Source organism: Humulus lupulus, chromosome 8, assembly GCF_963169125.1.
Source record: "Humulus lupulus chromosome 8, drHumLupu1.1, whole genome shotgun sequence".
Lineage (NCBI taxonomy): Eukaryota > Viridiplantae > Streptophyta > Magnoliopsida > Rosales > Cannabaceae > Humulus > Humulus lupulus.
In genome coordinates this window covers 176,174,383-176,182,772 of record NC_084800.1, presented here as the reverse complement: position 1 = coordinate 176,182,772, position 8,390 = coordinate 176,174,383, and positions in this window count along the sequence as shown.

The window sequence follows — 8,390 nt, the reverse complement described above, 5'->3', positions numbered from 1 at the left end:
AGCATGGGAAATAAAAAATTTCAATCAATACACTGAGTACTCATAACAAAAAAGCATAAAGGCATAAAATGTCATATGTAAAAAATTTCAAGTACAAGGTGCCCCACCAATGGCATAAAAGGAAAGACATTGTAAGAGACAAAAAAAAGACTAACTACGGCGAGGAGTATCATCTGAAAGACCACCTTGAGTCTCGACAGCCTCATGAGCCAGACACTTCCTAAGCTCCTTCGCTCGCATCTTCTTGGGAAGGAAATCCAAGTTCAGATCTTTATTGGACTTCCAGATCAAGTAGAAGCAAGAGAAAGATGTCTCTGAATACTCCCCTCGAGCCTTTTCCCAGGTAGCTTTGACCTCTTGCTCTTTCTCGACAAGAGGATCCTTCCGCAGTTGATCCATGTCAGCAATCAACTTCTCCTTCTCAGCTTCAGACTGTTTGAGTTGATCGACAAGTTTCCCCTCCATCTGGGTTACCCTAAGAGTTAACTCGGTCACTTCCTACTGTTTAAGTTCAACGGTACTACGGAGAGTGCTGATCTCTTCATCTTTCAAAGCAATGTCCCCGTTCCTAGAGCCAAGAACGTGCCTAATGTCAAGCACCTCATGGTGGACATCTTCAAGCTCAGAATGAAGGTTGGAAAGTGTAGAGGTATACTCTACAGACCTATCATAGACATGGGAGACCAACATCAGCGTCTACAAGAAAACATATAAGTATTAGGTAACGTCAGCACAAAAGCTAACTAGACAAAAAGAAAATTGTAGAGGACTTACACTTTGAATGTCAAGGAGTGACTTCGTGAGGATGGTGCTCAAGTACTCATTCTTAATCCCATTAAAAATCATTGTTGTTAGCTCTAGATGGGATGCTTGGCCCATGATGGCACCTAAGTTCTGTATGGAAGATTGGTGTGGCTCAGATAAGGGAGCAGGTGCAGAAGACGAGGCACCCGCATCAGTGAAACTGGGAGGAACCACTGTAAGCAAGAATGGTTCTACCTCTGCGACAGGACTAGACACCAAAGGAGTTGGAGGAGACACCTTGGGAGGAACCTCCGTGATGCGTGTATACCACAAAAAATTTAACAATTATTTTTCTTTCAATACTCCAATTATTTTAGTATAATAGCAAGCACAGGTCGAACCCACGAGGACTATCATTCACTTTATTATTCAATAGTTAGCACTAAAACTTAAAAGGGGATTTAGATTTTGAACTCAAAATTAAATAACATAAACTATAAAGCAAATAAAGATTGATATTACGATATTAAGAAATAGTTAAAGGTTAATCTCCACCCTCAACAATCATTCTCAATCACTAATAATAAATATTATTTCAATTTCTCAATTAAACTATTAACCCCGCAGATAACGCTGAAGCAGACAATTATCTCAGTCTCCATATTACAAGTAATCAAGGCGAAATACGCTCAATAATTAACTCTTTTAGCTAAGCAATAAATCTATGAAGCATACAATCTATTTAACTTAGATAAAGCATTAAGTGATATGGAGACAAGTTAATCTAGGCAATAAATTAATGAAGCATATAATTCATTTGACCTAAGTTTTATTTTTCATCACAATCAACAATTCTTTTGACATTACTATCAATTGCAATTTATCACATACACTTAGAATTCTAAACTATTAGGTGAGTAGTAATTCTAAGATTACAATTGAACAATGTAAAACCTTAATTAGTTGGCCACCTAACAAGAAATCACAAAATTCATAACATTCAATTGGAAAAATAGAAACAATTTAATATTGAGAGAAGTTAAAGAATAATACTCATTATCAACAATCAAGAATTCATGTCTTGGGTTTTGAATTAACCCTTAACCTAAAAAGAATCTACTCCATAATAGCAATCATAATAAAAAACATAATTATAATTAAGATTAAAGAGATTAAGGGAAGAAAAGAAACTAGATTGATGAACAACAGTGTTGTAGTGTTGTAGTCTTCTCTTTAGCTCTTTCTGAGTATTTTTCTCTCCAAAACTGTAATAAAACTTAATCTCAAGATTAACCCTAATAATATTTTATAGTCTCCTTTAAATTATATTTAAAATGTAATTAAAAATCTAAAAACAACGTCACAGGCCGCGGTCTGGAAAATGTGTGTTGCGGCCTAAAGCACAATATAGGCAAAACTGGCCATGCAGGTAGTGGCCTGAAAAAATTGGGCTGCGGCCCAACTTTAATTTTCTAACACAATAGGCAGCGGCCTAAAAAATCTGGGTAGCGGCCTGTCTGGAACATAAAATCTAAAACGTTAATTCCAATTAAAGTGTCGCGGCCTGAATTTTATGGGTCGCTGCCTATCTTCAATTTCTTCAGTTCTCGACCATAGATAGCTTGTATGCTGCTGCCACTTCAACATTTCAATACCGAAAGCCTGGAATGCTTCTAAAACTTCATTTTAACCTCATCTTAGTGAGTCTTTTTTCAACCTATGATTTATAAACTACACTTGCCATCAAAATGTCAGATTTATCATCATAAAATGCAATTGTTATCCCCAAAAATTGGAGATCAATGACGTGGCAATAAAGGTGACAAGTGGCAGTGCATGGTCAGTAAAAGACATATTAATAGTCAATAAATATATTGACTCCTCAGAGTTGTGATAAAGTGATCCGGTAGACTGACGAAGAATTTGGACTGCTTGAGAGGCCCCAAGAGGTCCGGTCAGACCTTAGTCCGAGGGGTCTAAGAGATGGGGTCGGACCTTGGTCCGAGGAGAAGCCAAGGAGCATGTGTTCGAACCTTAGTCCGAGGAGAGCTAAGGAGAGTGCATCCTAGGAGATCCCAAGGGTGTGATCGTAGGAGAGCTAAGGAGAGTGCATCCTAGGAGAACTAAGGAGAGTGCATCCTAGGAGATCCCAAGGGTGTGGTCCGAGGAAAGCTAAGGATAGTGCATCCTAGGAGAGCTAAGGAGAGTGCATCCTAGGAGATCCCAAGGTGTGGTCTGAGGAGACCCCAAGGGTGTGGTCCGAGGAGACCCCAAGAATTTGGTCTTTATGCATATGTCCAACCAGTGCATGGTTGTCCAAATAAAGAAATGTCATGCTAGAGGAGAGTGTCATGTTAGAGGAGAGAAGTGCATGTCCAGCACTTGCGTGTCCTACCAGCAAGTGTATGTATGACCAGCATGTGTATGATCGACCAGAGTGGAGGTGAGGTGGATCAACTAGCTAGAGGAGGACTAAGTCAAGATTCCCAGAAACGGCTTCAACAAGATACGCGGGAATCTCTCATTCTTCCCACAAATGGGGGGTTTTGTTACATTTTGAATGTTTTTTGTAATTTAAATGTAATAAATATAATAAAATATCCCGATTCTAGGGGATACCATATGTATGACCCTAAGCCTATAAATAGAGGGCTGATGGGATTAAAGGGGTGTGTTGTTTCTTCTTTCTAGACTTTTGGGAAAATTTGGGTCTGAGTATTCTAGAGAGAGAAAATTTGGGTCTGAGTATTCTAGAGAGAGAAAGTGCTGGTATTTGAAAGGATTCTTGTATTTTTGCAATCTGTACTGAAGAAACTCAGTTGGCTCAGTCCATCTGATCTTGAGTACAGATCTATAATCACAACTCTAAGTGGATTAGGCTATTACCGACTGATCGGGGCTGAACCACTATAAAAATCTTGTGTGTTATTTACTTTTCTTGATAAAACTGTCTGTGTCGTTTAAATTCTCTTGAAGGTTTATCGTTTTTGACGTTCTCACGTTGTTGGCTAAAAACACAGCCAACAGCAATGTATAAAATATATTGTAGAGTCACGAAAATAAGTTAAAACTACTAAAAATGCTATCATAACACCATCTAAGCATGAAAAAACTTATCAAATATTAATACGAAAATGACCTTATCACTTCATTATCGACTCAGGCTCAACCCTAGCCCTCTTAGCCACTCAAAAAGAAGGGCTAGTCTTGGTTGAATTCGAACTTTGTTAGGTATTAACAAGGCCAAACATATCTGAACCTGCGAAAGAAGATCTAATATTAGCGAGATATTAATTACAGATGAAACATAAAACAAAGATGATAAAAGAATCAGACGTTTTGAATGAGATTCGGGTTCAAACGTGGCTTCATCAAAATCATCTGAAGCAAGCAGCAAGTGTGCAGATGCACCCACCTCATCACCCTCCTGTACAGCCAGCACTGGTGAAGAGGGTATCCTCAACATGAATAGGTCCAGGGGAGTCTATGGCGTTCACGGGCTCGGGACCATCTTCATCTAGAACATCGGCGATAGTAGAAGGAAATAGCCCACCTTCCTAAGGTTCTCTAAAGTAATGAGGATCTTGACATTCTTCTCCTCAAAGGTCATGGAAATCAACGCCTTAGCCCTAACAGTCATAGCCTTGGTCGGGAGTGGAGTGGTCTATAAAAAGGTCCGACGTGTTTAAACTTGGAGTAGTTGGCCTCTGCATCCTTAGTGAAGAAATAGTTGTCGACATATCTAAATTCCTTGCTATTTCCAGCGATCTCTTCCAAGAAGGTGTCGGAAACCCTTGCTCGTATAATGGTGGAAATGGAAGTACCCCAAGTTGCACTGAGAAGGGTTCGTAGATCAAATAAGTAATGGATATGATGAGGTACTGGAGCAGCCCATTTTCTACGATGATAAATAATGTACAACACAGATAACACCAAGATCACATTGGGAGCCAGTTGAGAGGGACTAATTCCAAAATAATCTGCCATGCTCCCGAAATATGGATGAAGAGAAAGTAGGGCGCTAGACTTGATGGCAGAACGTGTCCATGCACACATTCCTAAAGGGGGGTCCTCAGCTCTGTCATCTAGACCAGGGATAGTAATAGAAATGTCAGAGAGGTCAAAGGTCTTCCTTAAGTTCTTTACCTTGTCTTCAGTCACGTCAGACACAGCCCCTTTGAACCAAATCACCTCGTAATCAGCAGGGCGAGGCTTCTCAACCGGTTTTATATAATCTCATTGGCAAAGGTGGCCCCAAAATCTCATGAATGGAACTCTTTTTGTTTTCTCTTCTTCTGCTACGCGGCTGGCGAGTCCGTCTTTCTCTTGGGAGAAGGGCAAACCACCTTAGGCCGGAACTTGTGAATAAAACGCTCCCGAGGATTAGTAGCATGGCGATGAGAGCCCTCGATATGTTCTCGCTGAGAACAAGAGTGATGGGGAACGCGATTGGCATCCCGATGCAAAGGGCGTTGTAAGGAGTCTCGTTGACCAGACATACTCTGCTGAGAAGAATGACTTTGCTGAGATGTGCCCTGAGAGCCATGGGGAGTACTATGTTGAGAAGAGATCTGAGAAGAGTTAGGCAAAGATCCCTGAGTGATGTGCCTGGCAATATGAGGATTATCTTTGGAGGTTTGCTGAGTCGTTTGTTTTGCTCTTGCCATTGGGCTATACCTTTTCAAGAAATCTTTGTCACTGAATAAATATAGAGCGGAACGGGGGAGAGTCTTTTTCACCCTTTCCAACAACTCTTGGGGAGTATGCTCGCTCAAAGACTTGTCAAACAAAGAGAAGCTGGACATCGGCAAGAAATGAAAAATAAAGAGTAAAGTTAGTGCATCAACATAATGAAGCCAATAGCTGAGGGCATATCCATTAACTAAGGAGAAAAATTGAAGAAACCGAAGGAAAAAAAATTTAGGGTCTCGGGTGATCGCCCTATGGTTGGGCCGACCACCCTAGATCTTGGATCCCTAGAAATTGCCCAGGGAGTATGGTGGTCGGCCTATGCTAAGGTTTAGGCCGACCACCTAGGACAAGGAACCCTGGAAATCGCTCAGGACATGGGGAATGTAGTCTAGAGTTAGATTTTGTAACCCTAGAAATCACCCAATCATAAGGTCTATAAGCTTGGAAATAACCCAATCCAAGGAAGTTCTAGGGGTGGTCGGCCCATGATAAACTTCACAAGTTTGGAAATCGCCCAAGCTAAGGGAAGCCCTAGGGGTGCTCGCCCATGATGGGATATGTAAGCCTGGAAATCACACAAGGCAAGGGAAACCCTAGGGGTGGTCAGCCAATGATGGAATTTGGAACCCTGGAAATCGCATATACTTGGATTTGAAACCCTGGAAGTCGCCTATGCCTAGATGTGAAGCCTTAAAAATCACCCAACCCTGATTTTTATAAACATGGAAATCGCCCAGGACAAGGAAACTTAAGGGTGGTCGGTCTAGGGTTTTACAATCCTGAAAACTTCCCAAGCTAGTGAATCTCAAGAGTGGTCGGCCTAGGTTAGGGTTTTACAAGCCTGGAAATTACTCAATCAAGTGAATATGAAGGTTTTTGTCTTACTGACCTCTAAACCCTAAAGCATCACATAGAAAGAGGCAAGGATCAAGGTAATTTTTTTTATTAAAAACAAGTTTTTGGTTCAGACAAGTCAGTTGTTTTGAATCAAAGCAGAGCAAAGTAAGGAAATTCAGATAGATTCATCAAAGACGTAAAGATTGGGAAAGAATACTTACCAAAGAGGAGATACATAGAGTTGATGAAGAATTGGCGAATTCCACAGCTCATAACTACCTGAAGGAGGCGCATGGATCAAGAGTCTGATGAGTGAGGCCCTACTTATAGCCTCTATGGCTAACCATATATTTAGGAATTCGAATTCCTTGAAAAATATATTATATTTTTAGGAATTCAAATTCCTTGAATAATATTTTGTATTTTTAGGAATTAATATCCTTGAAAAATATATTATATTTTTAGGACCTCAAAACTCCTTGAAAAATATATTATATTTTTAGGACTTCTAAATTCCTTGAAAAATATTCCAGATTTTTAGGAAATTAATTTTCCTTGAAAAATGTAATTATTTTTAGGAATTACAATTATTTTTAAAAAAATAAGTGCTGATCAAATTATTGATACTTGGTAAAAGTACTACGTAATGTCCCGAGGGGTGGTCGGCCTAGCCCTAGCCCCTAGTAGTGGTCAGCCTGACCCCAACCCCTAGGGGTTATTGGCCTGACATGAGCCACATGGTTGGTTGGCCCACCCTATTCTTCATAGGGTGGTCGGCCTAAACTCCCAAATACAGTTTGCTGGATAAAGTTCACACTCGTTCCAGCTGAAATCATCAGGCCTAGCACTCATAAGGTTATCAGGCCTAGCACCCAGAAGATCATCAGGCCTAGCACCCAGAAGATTAGCAGGCCTAGCACCTAGATGGTCATCAGGCCTAGCACCCAAGCTCTTAAGGGTCATCAGGTCTAGTACCTAAGTCTCATGGACCAACCGAGACTTAGCATTTTCCCAAAGGTTTCAATTGTGCATCATCAACCACGATCCAGAGAAACAACGAGAAGACCCACATCTCATAATCATGGGGAGGTGGACATGTATCTCCACTGCCCAATAATCGTGTACCAAACCATGATCTCCAGTATTACTGATCATGTAATAGCCCCTGGGTACTATAAATAAAGAACCCAAGGCTTCATAAAGGGGACTTTTTGGTATCTTTCTTTCATGGAACAATTTTGAGAGAGATATTTTGGGGAAACTTTGGGCAAATTGGTGATGAGCGAATACTTCAATTCATCCGTGTAATTATCTATGGAGTGATTCGATACCAAAGACTAAGTGGATTAGGTTATTACTGCTCATCAGAAGAGGGCTGAACCACTATAAAGTTTCTATGTCTTTATTTAAGATATTTGTACTCTGTCATATATTGTATTCATTTCATTCAAAAGGTGTCGTATACTGTACATACGACCGTTAGCTAATTTCACAAGTCACACGGAGATTTTGCATTTTTCTTTTATTTAATTATTCAACTAAATCAGTCTCCCACAAAATAAGGTATTTCTCTTTTTAAGGAAAAGATTACAACCATATATCAAAATTTAAATTCTAAATTCTAAATTATAAAATTCAAATTGATGATCATCATTATCATCATCTTTTAAAATTAAATAAATCAAAAACTATTTTTGACTTACCAATTTTATTTTCTCTCACTCAAATAAAATAATTAATTTCAAAAATTAATTTATTTATTTATATATATATATATGAAATTAAAAAATTTATATATTTAAATTAAAAAATATATTTTTGAAATTAATAATTAATTCTAAATTAATTATTCAACCTCAATTATCATAAACTTGCATACTTGACTCGAAGAATAAAATTCTTCTCAAATTCTCAAATTATATTTATACCCATGTATCAACTCTTACCTTGAAATGGTGTTGATAGAGCCACCCTGGGGACCTATGGACCTATAATATCAAGCTTCAATAAATATTAAATTATTAATCAAAGCTTTTTGATTAAATAATCGTATTTATTAATCTCATGATTACTCCACAAAAAATAAGAGATTGAACTCTTGATAATTATAGACATAT